General features: G+C 39.4%; 2 protein-coding genes across 3 annotated transcripts in view; one reads left to right on the top strand and one right to left on the bottom strand.

Moving 5' to 3' along the window:
- The window catches only part of LOC126618864 (importin beta-like SAD2), a 128,525-nt gene that overhangs the window by 2,606 nt on the left and 111,384 nt on the right, over positions 1 to 14,535 (bottom strand). The window lies entirely within an intron of this gene.
- The window catches only part of LOC126618873 (chitinase-like protein 1), a 43,278-nt gene that overhangs the window by 25,921 nt on the left and 2,822 nt on the right, over positions 1 to 14,535 (top strand). The window lies entirely within an intron of this gene.

The following is a 14,535-nucleotide window of genomic DNA, read 5'->3' as shown; positions in this document are numbered from 1 at the left end:
AATGTAAACTTCTTTTTTTCCCCTTTTTTTTTCCTTTTCATATGAATCAAATTTTGTTTCATATTTTTTTTCCTATAACTTTTATTTCACAAAATTTGTTTCATATTTTTTTTCAATTCTATTTTTTTCGTATAACTTCCTAGGCCATTTATACAACATTAAATTGTAGTTTTTAAATAATAAATTATGTTTGGCCCTATGGCCCTTTGGCCCTCGGTTGGAGACGGTTTTTTGTGACAGGGCTAAAACGAGCCCTTTGGCCCTCTGGCCCTCGGTTGGAGACGGAGGCAAATATGGCCCTGTACTGTTCATTAAAATATTAATATATTGGGGAATCTTGGAGGGCTAGAGGGCTCAAACGAGCCCTCTGACCAGCCTTCGGTTGGAGATGGCCTAACAATAGGGATGGGAGAGAATAAGGACAGAACAATTATGAAAAAAAGTAAGTTTCTTCAAGCTTAAATATTTTTCATAACAATTGTAAAACTGGCCGCACGATGTACGATGAACGAACACGATTCACGAATCTCCCAGATCCTTACCAAAAGGATCCGGAGAGGATCCTGTTGGTATGTAATGTACCTGCAGACATATAATAAGACTCCTTGCTTGCTGTCTTGCTGGTTAAGTAATTACTAATCAATGTATCAAATCACTCCTGAACAATAATTAAGTCCTATATATATATATCATCCAATAATAATGGGAAAAGGAGATGCAAGCAGCTTCTATATCAGCCTTAACAAAATTCTTCTTAAATGTATATGTTTTTTTTTTTTGGAAGAAAGAAGAAGAAGAAGAAGAAGAAACTTAAATGTCTATGTTTGGTGCAAAGTTGCACTCAAAAGGAAGAGCCACCCTTCCAAATAAGGTGATATATTTTTGGCATATATATTTTATATCTATCTCATCTTAATAATCTAATTGTTCTTCTGATTGATTAACAATCACTTGCTGACCATAAAGTGTGTGGTTGCCTGTGTTCTTTAGACTTTAAACAGTATACTACAAACACCAGAAAATTAATTTATTAAATAAAGAGCAATCTTATTCTTGTGCCCTTAAAATATAATCATTTCCAGGCTAAAAGTCGTTCTAAAATTGCTTCGTCTGGTAATAATTGTGCATGCATGTACGTCGCAAAGGAAAATATATTTGCATGAAAAAAATTAAGGTTGTTACTTTCGTTGCATCCCAAACCCATGCATATATGATGGTTAAATGTCATGCATACGAATATTGTACATCATTTTGTAAGATTTTAAGCCCTCTGTGTTTTAAAACTTTGAAAATGCATTTAATAGTCTATGGTCAAATAATATTTTTCTCTACATATAAGGAGGTTTAGGTTTAACGTCGGTGGATGACGAGTTCGATGCCAAAGTATTATGACATGCACACTTTACGGTCTAGCCCAAAATCCCCACCCATTAATATAAAGGAGTTTTAACGAAACACTCATGGTATTGTTCACTTTTAACGAAAAACCACATTTTTACTTTTTCCTGGTACTATTCACTACACATTTATTTGTCATTTTTCATTAAAACTAAAGTTTTTTTTTAACTTTTCATTAATTTTCCTTTAATATAAATATATTATTGGATTAAAAAAAAAGACTCTAATAATGTGTTTCCTTAAAAGTAAGTAATCCATAATAACTAATTAATAATCTAGTAAACAAGCTAGCCAAAACCCAATATCGAACTCGCAACAAATATTTATACCTTCCTCACATACACATGACATGACTTAAGACTTCCGGTAACTATCACTAGATCACGGAGGTTATGATAGTATATTTACAAAACTACGTAGTTTAAAACAGGATAATTCACTTACAATAAAGTTTTGCCACCACGAGTAGGAGTAGGAGTAGGAGTAGGATTCTGTCCCATCTTTTTTTCCATCCCCTCCCATTTGAATGGTCACGATTAAGCTACATTAACATCTTATATTAATTTTTTTATAAAAAGAGAAAGACAAAATAGAAAATGTAAGAGAAGGGAACGAAAGAGGATAAAAAGAGGAGAGATGAGAGAATCCTAATCTCCACAAGTACACTTACAACTAGGTATCACACTCAGCTTAAATATATCTTCCTAGTGTTATTGTCAGCCGAAAACAATGCTTTATTAGAAATAAATAGTATGATATCAACACCCTTAACTCATCTACGTCCTTAAACCGATCAGCCTGTAGATGTCAACTCATTGCAAATACAGCTATTAGAAAATTGACTTGAGAAGAGAAAAGAAAAGATGATTCAATCCAAAGCATAAATATATGGATGGCATGATAGATGGAAGGGTAGCATCATAACAGCTTAAAAGAGAACAAATAAATGAGGCAAAAGTACATATAAAGTGCACCACGGAGCATATTATATGTTTAGGACTCCTTATGAATTCTCCATAACCTCAAGTTTTTTGCACAATATTTTATAATGTTGTCATTGAAATTAATGTTAAATTATGTGACAGAGAATCTATAGAGAGTCCACTTCAAGAAAGTCTCCTTAGCATTTTTCAAAAAAAAAAAAATATATATATATATATATATATATATATATATCTTTATATATAAAGCCAACAACTCATTTTGGGGTCACAAGCTTCACCAAAAAAATTTGGACAAAAATGCCCCCAATTCAAAAAATTTCAAAAGCAACCCAAAATAATGCATGGGCATTTTAGTCATTTTAACAATATGTTTTAATAATTAATTCTTTTTGTACAGTTTTTTTATTTTATTTTAAAATTAGTACCTCACAATAGGCTAGTAATAATGTGATTAAATTAGTTGTTCATTAAATATTATTTTCTCTATTTTTAAACACGTTCTAAACATCTTAAGAGGCGTGTAATGCCGATAATAAAAAAAAAATTTCACATGCGCATAATAATGTGATTAAATTAGTTGTCAAATGATTGTTTTTTTTAACAAACGATATTATCTACACTAAGGGGGAGGGTGATGGGCTACCAATAATGTGATTCAATCAGTTGTTTATTAAATATTATTTTCTCTATTCTTAATGTAAATTCAATAGAATGTAGATGGAAATTGAAATACCAATTTTATTATGTGAATTTAGCTGCTTTGATTGGTTTGTGAGGGTTTTTTTTCTAGCATGATCTAAGATTATTCATTTACTTCAAATATTTGACTTTCCTTTTGTCAATTCACGAATATAAATACATTTAAAATGTGTAAGTCGCGCGTAACACGCTTTGATTAAAAAAATATCTTCTGCATGCGCGTGCATGAAGGCTAGTATATAATTAAGGTGCCACTACAAAACACATTCTGTTTAGGCTAATCCAATCCCTCTTTAAGATTGAAGCGATGGTTGTTAAAAGTTCATATAAATATGGTTTGGTGATTCTGCTTAACCTAATAATGCAATATATGGGACTACATCTGTATATACCATATTTAGGGCCTCGTATTTAGAGCTTGTATAAATACTCAGAGGACGTAAATGTAATTATGTAATAAAGGAAGGGGCAAATATGTAATTAGGGGAGGAGCCCTTATTCTATAAAAGGGCCTCCTCACCCTCACAAACCCTAGGTCTCTCATATCTAGAGCAAAGCTCTCACACTTTCTCCCTCACTTCTCAGAGAAATACAATACAATCAGTGTGGACGTAGCCCAAACCTTGGGATGAACAACGATACATCTTGTATTATTTACATTACTTGCAGATTCACGGTCGGATTTACGTTGTTCTAAGACCTCCGGTTTTGTGCATCAACATTTGGCGCCGTCTGTGGGAATTGACACGAAAAGTTATGTCAGGTATCTCTCAATTTTTCACCTCCGCCATGAATCTGCAAAAACCAAAAACAAGCCCACAAAAACCCAACACACACCGAATTCTATAGAACGAAGCAAAACAAGGTGCTTTATTGTCATCGGCCAGAGAAACTCAGATGCAGGAGGAGGAAGAGACTCCGGAGAATGAAGCAGCGGTAGCAATGGGTCACACACCCACTAGTGGTAGGCCGGGGGCAGTGTGGCTCCACTGGGTTTAGGCCCTTATGTCATCCCGGAAAGGCTGTGTCGGCAATTTCTTTACCAAGCCTTTCAAGGCCTTCGCCGTTGCTTCCCTCTACGTCGGCTCTGTGGCCACCGTCGGTGTTGTCGAGTTTGGCTACAACCACACCTCCGGCTTCGTCTAGCTCAAGCAGAAGAAAAGAAAAGTGTGCGATCGTCCGAACAGTAATCTGATGGCTGAGATTTGGCGAGGTCTGCGAAGAGCCAGTCCAATCTGCTACTGCATCAGCTCAAAACGCAGCACCCTCCGGTTTTCTCTGCCTGGCCTGCAACCGCAAAACGCAGCACCCCACTTCTCCACTGAATTCCGATCCAGACTAACAAGCTAAAAAAAAAAATAGAGAGAGGGATATCGGAGATGTCGTAGTGAACGGGTGACGAAATTCAGAGATTTGTTTGCCTACACAGATCTCCCTCATTTTTGATATCCCCAGACCACTGAATCAAAATCCCAACAAAGCTTAACCCATCAATTTGCATTTAACCACGCAAATGGGTTGTCTTTTGAATTAATTGCTTCTGGGTCGGTTTTCGTTTGTGGATTAACCACCAGGAATTTTTTGATTGTTTGTTGGGGGTCCGTGCTGGCCCAATCTCTCCGGTTTGAAATCAAGGAAGGAGCTCGAATTGCCTGAAATTCTTCCCGGTTCTTGTGTTAATTCCTCCTGCGGTGAATGTGAAATTTACCCTCAGTCCCAAAGGCTCTGTTTTGGTGCAGACGACCCAAAGGAAAAAGAAAGTAAAAGCAAAGCAAAGCAGCGCAAGGAAAGAGAAAGAAAAGCAAAAGAAGAAAGCAGAAAGAAAAACAATCAAGTGAGCTACGACACAAAAGCAAAAGACAGAGACGCAGTGGAGAGAAAAGAAGAAAAGCAAAAGATTTTCATATTATTATGATTCCTTTTGTCTGCCAGATGAAGAGACAGAGAGAGTGCAGTAGAAAAACACTGCAAAAGCAAGGAATAAACACCCCACCAGAATGATGTAACTTATTTTCCTTATTTTTCGGAAACATCTGTATAAACCTCATCAGATGGTAATATGTATAAATCCCATTAGAGGGTAAAAAAAAAAGCCCAAAATAAATGGGCTAGAATGCTGTGTAGAGGGCGAATACCCATAAGCCCAAAATAACACCAACCGGGTGATCAAAAGTATGCCCAGTACTTCCAAAATTATTTGGCAACCTGCCACTATTACCACCAACCAGGTGATGAAATGTACAACCGTACTCTAATATCATTTGGCAACTAGCCATTCATGCCACCAACCAGGTGATGAAATGTACAATCCGTATTCTACTTCATGCCACCAACCAGGTGATCAAAAGTACGCCTAGTACTTAAATCATGTCAATCATACATGAGCATTACTAATGTCAATCATACATAAACATTCATGAGCATCACTCAACCAATCATACATAAACAATCATGAGCATCACTCATGTCAACATCCATGAGCATCACTCATGTCAATCAGCTTCAAAAGCTTCATTTACAAAAGCTCTAGCTTCAAAAGCTTCATTTAAAGAGCTCTAGCTTCAAAAGCTTCATTTACAGAGTTCTAGCTTCAAAAGCGTCATTTACAGAGCTATAGCTTCAAAAGCTTCATTTACAGAGCTCCAGCTTCAAAGCTTCACTTGCAAAGCTTCATTTACAAAGCTTCAATGCAGGGTATACAAATATCGCCTCATGAAAAATACTTGGGAGACTTAGCCCATTACTTATGTATTGAGGAGTGAGCCCTTATTCTATAAAAGGGACTCCCTCACTTTCATTAGAGAGCACCTATTATTCATGTACCGAGGAGCGAGCCCTTATTTTATAAAAGAGACTCCCTCACTATCATTAGAGAGCAACGCCGCCAGCTGAGCAACCGCCTCGCCGCAAGCATCACTCCTAACCCATCACTTATGTATTGAGGAGTGAGCCCTTATTCTATAAAAGGGACTCCCTCACCACCATTTGAGAGCATCGCCGCCTATTGAGCAACCGCCTCGCCGCGAGCATCAACTCTAGCCCATCATTTATGTATTGAGGAACGAGCCCTTATTCTATAAAAGGGACTCCCTCACCATCATTAGAGAGCATCAACTCTAGCCCATCATTCATGTATTGATGAGCGAACCCTTATTCTATAAAAGGGACTCCCTCATCTTCAAACGCTGCAAGCCGAGCCAACCAAGGCAACATAAGCCACGAGCCTCGCAGCCTCGCAGCATGTGCTACTTCTAGTTGGGCATCAGTTCAAGACAACATCTAGTTGCTTCGGCCCACACATGGACTGAATTTCAAGTCTCCAGCCAAAAGACTCTCTTGACTGAAGACTTGGGGGATTACTGTTTATACCATAATTAGGGCCTCGTATAAATACTCAGAGGACTTAAATGCAATTATGTAATAAAGAAAGGGGCAAATATGTAATTAGGGGAGGAGCCCTTATTCTATAAAAAGGCCTCATCACCTTCACAAACCGTAGGTCTTTCCTATCTAGAGCAAAGTTCTCACACTATCTCCCTCACTTCTCAGAGAAATACAATACAATCAGTGTGGACGTAGCCCAAACCTTGGGGTGAACCACGATACATCTTGTGTTATTTACATTACTTGCAGATTCACGGCCGGATTTACGTTGTTCCAAGACCTCCGGTTTTGTGCATCAACAATATCCTATGTCATTTCCATGCCAAAAGGGTTGGAGGTATACGTGCGTCAAAAGTCGAATGGTTGTTATATGTATTGAAATACGTATATGGGGCCTTGGAAAAACTTAAAAAGGAAAAAAGGGACAAGAGAAATCAAATCAGATGAACAACTACACAAAACTTTCTTTACTTGTTTTCCAAAAAAAAAACTCTCTTTACTTTTATGTTTTGGAAAGAATCATCATGGGGTTGAATCCACACACTTCTCAAAGCCACTTGGATTAAAATGACAGAGAGATTTAAATTTGAATTTAGGGAAAAAGATTGTTTACTACCCTCATGTTTTGTGGTTTTCAACATTTAGTACATCAAGTTTTTTTCATCCCAAAGTCATACCTAAAGTGTAAATTCTAGGACAATCTCATACATCCATTAGTCAAACTGTTCAATCTGCCGTTAATTGTGACGTGGCGTCCATGTGGACAATGACTGGGCGCCACGTGTCATCCACGTTTTTTTTCCTTCTTCTTATTCTTCTTATTCTTCTTCTGGGGTTCGGTTTTTTTTTTCTTTTCTTCTTCTTCTTCTTCTTCCTCATCCTTCTTTTTCTTCTGGGTTGCAGGGGGTTAGGTTTCGGGGGGGGGGGGGGGGGGGGGAAGGAGGGACAAACTGGGTTCCCTTTTTTTTTCTTTCTTTCTTCTTCTTCCTCCGAGTCTGGGTTACAGATTCGGATTTTTTTTTTCTTCTTCCTTTTTCTTATTCTTCTTCTTATTCTTCTTCTTCTTCTTCTTCTTCTTATCGCCGTGAGTCTTTGGTGATAATAAAACTCAGCTAATAATACCTGGAGGGTGAAGACAAGACAAGGGTGAGTGGCCATGTAAGTAAATTACTAATAGAAAACATATAACACATGTAATCCCTCGTTACAACACCTGTATAATTTCCAGAGAAATCATAATGTACCACCACACAACATCTCAACAATAATATCAAATAATCAAGCGATTAATATCTCATAATAGTACGCAAGTCGGAGTCACCTCTAGTGACCTATATCATCAATCATGGCTAACATATAAGTCGAAGTCACCTCTAGTGACCTATACGACATATTCATATCTCATCAATCGTGGCTCATCAATCATGGCTAGCATATAAGTCGGAGTCACCTCTAGTGACCTATACGACATATTCATATCTCATCACATATCTCATCAATCATGGCTAGCATAGAAGTCGGAGTCACTTCTAGTGACCTATACGACATATTCATATTTCATCACAATACTCATCAATCATGGCTAGCATATAAGTCAGAGTCACCTTTAGTAACCTATACGACATATTCATATCTTATCACATATCTCATCAATCATGGCTAGCATATAAGTCGGAGTCACTTCTAGTGACCTATACGACATATTCATATTTCATCACAATACTCATCAATCATGGCTAACATATAAGTCAGAGTCACCTCTAGTGACCTATACGACATATTCATATCTCATCACATATCTCATCAATCATGGCTAACATATAAGTTGAAGTCACTTCTAGTGACCTATACGACATATTCATATCTCATCACATATCTCATCAATCATGGCTAGCATATAAGTCGGAGTCATTTCTAGTGATGTAGTGACCTATACAACATATTCATATCTCATCACATATCTCATCAATCATGCTAATACCGTATACCTACTTGAATTTACTTAAACTTACCTGAAATTACCTGAATGTCCTACGTTCACCCTTACACTTCAGAGCGTTCACAGCAACACACTTATATATAATGCATCATATGCCAATTCATATACAAATTATAAACTTATATGCATGGCATTTAATGCATAATCTCATTTAAACATATTTATGGGAAAATATCAAGTGTATACATATATACTTAAAACCAAAAACCCACACATATTGCTCAATTCCTTAAACAAGGCTATGGTCTCGGTTATTTAATCTCATTTCTTATATGGCTGCATCTAACGTCTCGTTAGACTGCCTACGTACCATAAGCAGGGATCAAACCATTCGTAGTTCACAATAATCATTTATAGTAATACGTATATGGATAGATCACAATGAAATCTAACTCAACCATCTCATAGTATTTTATAACATATAAATATATATGTCATGGCATAAGTTTCTCAGTTTTATTTAAAAGTATTTATAGAATTATCAATCATGAAACATAAGATGAGCAAGGAAAGATCCACTCACCTGGAGTCCATGCTACAACTTCCTAGCATAACCATCGGGGCGTCCCGAGCGATTGGCGCCAGCTTGGAGTCCAACTGGTGCCCGGAGGTGATCGGAAAATGGTCTGAAAGACGGCTGTCCGCGGGAAAACTGGTAACTCGTCGGAATTTCTGGGCAACCTTACATGATGGCTATCTCATCGTGATTTGGCCGGGAAACACCTCGAAAGTGGCGAAGGTCGTCGGAAACTGTGACCCAGGCCAAATAGGCCGGGAAGAGCTTCAATTTTGTTAAAATCCGTCGGTAACCCTATACTTGGGTGAACTTCGATTCTTTTTCCTCGGTGCTCCAACGGGGTTAAGGCTGGTGGTGATTTTCTCCTGGGATGATGGGCTAGAAAGCCCAAGTGGTGGTGTCGGCTATTGCTTTGCCGATTCGTCGGAAAAATGAAAAGGGTGGCCGGAACACCATTTGTTTTCATCGGTTTTTGTGGCCTCGAACCGCCACGTACAGGGTTAACCAAGGTGGTTCTTAGGTGGGTTCTGTAGAGGGGAATGAGAGCTTCAAGATGGTGGTGGTGGCTTCGAAAAACTTCCCCGGAGTTGGCCGAAATCAGCCTTGGAAAATGGGTGGTCGTGAGCGGAAAAACCCACGGGAAAGCTCATTTTTCTGATTGGCTAGAGGCTTTGTCCTCCTTTTATGTGATTGGTTCCCTTTTCTCTTTGCTTAAAGGCTGATTGGTTAGTCTTCCCACAAGGTGGGAGTTCAAATAATTTAACTACCTTTAAATAACAAACTTCAAACGTCCGTAACTATACTGTTATAATTTTGACTCGTAAACAGCTTTCGCCTATGCGTTCGTAGTGACAAATACTACGAGGATATGCTAAAAGAATAAGTCATACGTCACTCTAAACGATGATCCACGAAAGTCAAAGTCCTTGTCTCTAAGGTATTTTCATAAATTCACACTTCTAAAATTAATAAAAACACAAAATTTGGGACGGGCTGTCACAATTGTAACATCCCGACCCGGGTTCCACCACATCCCAAGCCCGCTCCACCACCGTAGCACGATATTGTCCGCTTTGGGTTTACCATTCCCTCACGGATTTGTTTTTTGGAACTCACGAGCAACTTCCCAATGGGTTACCCATCCTAGGAGTGCTATGGCCTCCTTCTCGCTTAACTTCAAAGTTCCTACGGAACCCGAAGCTAGTGAACTTCCAAAAGGCCTCGTGCTAGGTAGGGATGTGAATATACATTTAAGAATTACTCCTCTAGGTTTATTTTTCTTCATTCTTCCTCCGAATCTGGGTTGCAGATTCGGTTTTTTTTTTTTTTTCTTCTTCCTCCTGGGTTGCAAAATCATTTTTTTTCTTCCTTCGAATCTGGGTTGTAGATTCGGTTTTTTTTTTTCTTCCTTCTTCTTCTTCTTCTTCTTCTTCCTCCGAATTTGCAGTTTTTTTTCCTTCTTCTTCTTCTTCTTCTTCTTCCTCCTCCGAATCTGGGTTGCAGATTTCGATTTTTTTTCTTCTTCTTATTCCTTCTCCTTCTCCTTCTTCTTCTTCTTCCTCTGAATCTGCATTTTTTTTTCTCCTTCTTCTTCCTTCTTCCTTCGAATCTTGGTTGCAGATTTCGTTTTTTTTTTCTTCTTCTTCCCCCTTTTTCTCCTTCTTCCTTCTTCTTCTTCTTCTTCCGAATCTGGGGAAAATGAAGGTTTTTATTTATTTATTTATTATTTATTAAAATTTTAATATATATATATATATATATATATATATATAATTTTATTTATTTATTTAATAAATAATTTATTTTTAATTTCCACGTGGATGACACGTGGTGCCCAGTCATTGTCCATATAGGCGCCACGTCACAGTTAATGAGAGACTTAACAGTTTGACTAACGGATGTATGAGATTGTCTCAAAATTTAGACTTTAGGTATGACTCTAGGACAAAAAAAACTTGATATACTAAATGTTGAAAATCATGAAACATGAGGGTAGTAAACAGTCTTTTGCCCTTGAATTTATGTATAATTAATTGTTCAAGTGGAGTTCAGAAATCTTAAAGATCCCCCTCCTTGATCTAAAAAAAAGAGAAGAGATCATCTCCGGATCTCTTCCACCAAGGTCACCGGATCAAGTGATTCAGCCCTTTCAAATTTCATCCAACGGTCCACCTGTTTTGACTTCTTAAAAGGTGTAATAATTTTTAGCCGTTGGATGAAATTTGAAAGGCCTGGATCATTTGATCCGGTGGCCTTGGTGAAAGAAATCCGGGGATGATCTCTTCTAAAAAAAAAAAGATATTCGTTCTTAAATTAAGTTTTTTTTAGAAAAACGAAGGATGTCAAATGTGGATGCAAATTTTTGCCTTCTCCTTCTTTGACAAAATTGCACCTACAAAACAATCAACATCTTTGGTCAAGGCCAAGAGCCTCACGCACCCACGATGAATTGGGGGGGCTTTGGCTGAAGAACATCCGATACAAAAGTTAGAATTTAGAGAGAAGTATTTGGAGAGTTTTTGGGAGTTTTGCAAGAGTGTGGACCTCATTTTTTAGAAAAAATAGGGTCATGTATATAGGGAATGGAGGTGGCCGGCTCTTAGAGGTTTTTTGTGTGAAAATGGGTGATTTAATTGGTGATTAATGGATTAATTATGATTTAATCCATTAATTAGCCAATTAATCTCCATTTATATGGAATAATTTGTAGGTTATGAAGTAATTACCTAAGATGAGGATGGATGAGATAATTTGGAATTGGTTACATTTTTTGGACACTCTTGGCTTGATTAAAAAATGATTGTCCACTGCTCGCGCATAGGACAACCGGTGTGTCTCAGGGGTAACTTTGTCCTTTTTACCAAAAATCGACGTGTCGCCTTGTGATTATTTTTGGCTCCACAAGTGCCCCCACACCTACTAGGCTGCTCGTAGGAAAGGGTAGCAGGTGTAGAGATCTTCTTGCTCTAGGAAACTTAGGATTATTTCCTGTTTTGATGCAAATTCCCTCTCTAATATGAAATTAGATCCTTCTAGGAAAGGGAAATAAATTTCTCTCAAAGCCTATCTAAGTCCACCTTAAATGGGTTATTAAATCAACTTTGGAGAGTGATTTATTCTACCCTACAAGAGAGAGAGCTTAAAGGATATTTGTTCCCTCTCCTCTAACAATCTTCTACATTTTGCCCGTGTAAATGACCGTCTTTCGTTGCTTTCTTCGTCTTCTCCATGCGTCACCAATGTAATAAAAACTTAATTTCTTCTTGTATTTTTCTTGGGTGGTGCTGCCACGGGGCAATCGTCGGGGTTGTGCGGCACGTCGGTTGACAAGGGCTAGGAGTTGGATTGGCATGGGCCAAGGATGTGATGTGGCAAGGGACATTGCTTGAGCAGCTCATCTTGATTGAAGCCAAGGATTGGTTTGACATGGGCCGAGGAAGTGGCGTGGAATAGGCAATTGTTTGGGCTGTCTGCTGAAAATGAGGAAACTACTTGAGTTTGATTTTCAACTGCCATAGATGGAGCAGTCAAGGATGAAACTGCCAAGATCAGAGTTGCTCAAGATGAAGTGTCAGATGAGCGAACTATTAAGTGTAAAAGTGGCTGTTGCCCATAACCATTTATTGCTTCGTTGATCTTCAAGCATTCGATCTTTTGAACTATGTGGCCTTCTCGCACTGAAGAGTTTACCCAGATGGGTGTCAGCGATTTAGTTTACCTTAACGTATTGAAGAGCAATTAGTTTATCCTCTAGCACTGGAGAGCAAACCCAGATGGGTGTCGAGGAATTGGTTTACCTTCTCGCACTTAAGAGCAATTAGTTTACCCTTTCGCACTGGAGAGCAATTAGTTTATCCTCTCGCACTGAAGAGTAAACCCATATGGGTGTCGGGGAATTGGTTTACCCTCTCGCACTAAAGAGCAATTAGTTTATCCTCTCGCACTGGAGAGCAGACCCTTTTGGGTGTCGGGGAATTGGTTACCCTCTCGCACTGGAGAGCAATTAGTTTATCCTATCGTACTGGAGAGCATAGAAGTTGTTGTCGTGAGTGCAGCTGAGGAAAGCTGGACTACTGGATAACTGAAATAATCCTCAGGCTACGAGGTTTTGTTTAGTGAACTACTTGAGACTTCGAACTGCTTGTGGAACCCACATAAGGGTGTAAGTGCAGTGAGCTGCTCCCTGAATTATTGCGCCATCATTAGGTGTTTCATCTTGTGCCTTTTTGAGGCTTGGTTGGTGCGAGAAATTGCGTAATCGCTTGGTCATAAGCCTTTTTACTTCTTCTTGAATTTTCCTTTGTTGGGGTGGCCGAGCTCTCGGTTGCCCCCGATCATGATGTGTTGGTCTAAGCTGCTCTTTTATATGTTCGTCGGTAGGTGTGGTATCTTCCTAGCAGGCGAGTGTGTAACTCACAGGCTGTTGTTTGAACTTAAGCCGGATTGAGTGACTGTTTCTTTCCGTCCAATGTGCTACTTGCTCCGATGTGATGTGCATGATACTCATTGCTGGCCTAGCCGCAAATGAATGCTTTGCCTGTAAGGTTACTCATGTTGATTATCAGAGTGTGGCCCCAACCGTGAATGTATACTTATCCTTGGGCACGCTCCTCCGCGCTATAAGACGGGAATATACGTTATCTTGGAAGCCTAATCGGGAATGTACATTGCCCGAATGCTCGGCTCGTGGCTGGTCGAGTGGCTGCTTGCCGAGACGCTACTGGAAAGGTTCATCTGCCCTTATCTTACCTCGGGATACCTCGTCCGGGGCACGTTGGATCTCGGTGCGTTGCAAAAGTTGATTCACCAAGGTCATCTGTTGTGCAAGGGCGCTCGTCAACTCTATGACTTGTCGAGACAAGTGTTGTTCTCTATTTAGATTTGAAGAGCTTGGAAGGAATATACCTAATTGAGCAGTGGAAGTATGGTAGACTTCAGGCATGAGATTTGAGTTGGGAAATGTCAAATCTGTGGAGAAATATGGTAAAAATGCCCTTGGCTCGATGGTTGCTCAGGATGGTCGAGATATTCTTGAGCCTACTTAAGCTGCTTGGGAAATCATTGGAACAGGCAGAGCTGCGGGAGCAGGTTGGGCTGTGGGAGCAGGCTGGGCCGCGAGGGCAGGCTGGGCCGCTAGAACAGGTTGGGCCGCTAGAGCAGGTTGGGCTACAAGGGCAGGTTGGGCCACGAGAGCAAGTTAAGCCGATAGAGCAGGCTGCTCAACAAGTGATACTCGTGAATGCGAGGCCTGGGCTTGGCTTGGCAATGCATTGGGCTCGCGTTGGGCATGAAGTGACATGGCTCGGGCCGTGGTGGTGGAGCCATGGACCTCGCCATGGGTGATTGTCGTGGTGGCCACCGCGGGGGTTGCCATGGTTGAGCCTTGTGGTGGCGGTGCCGCTCCCCCTAAGATCACATTTAGTCTCGTGGATCGCCGCGGTTCCATTTCTTGAATATTGGAATTTTCACTTGTGGAATTTCTAAATTTCTAACTATTGTATTTCTCTTTTGCATTTTATCAAAGAATCTTTGCAAATAAAAAATTCTAATAATAAGAACGTACGAAACAATCAACACCTTTGGTCAAGGCCAAG

Source organism: Malus sylvestris, chromosome 4 (genome assembly GCF_916048215.2).
Source record: "Malus sylvestris chromosome 4, drMalSylv7.2, whole genome shotgun sequence".
Classification (NCBI taxonomy): Eukaryota; Viridiplantae; Streptophyta; class Magnoliopsida; order Rosales; family Rosaceae; genus Malus; species Malus sylvestris.
This window is presented reverse-complemented; position numbering and strand designations above follow the sequence as displayed.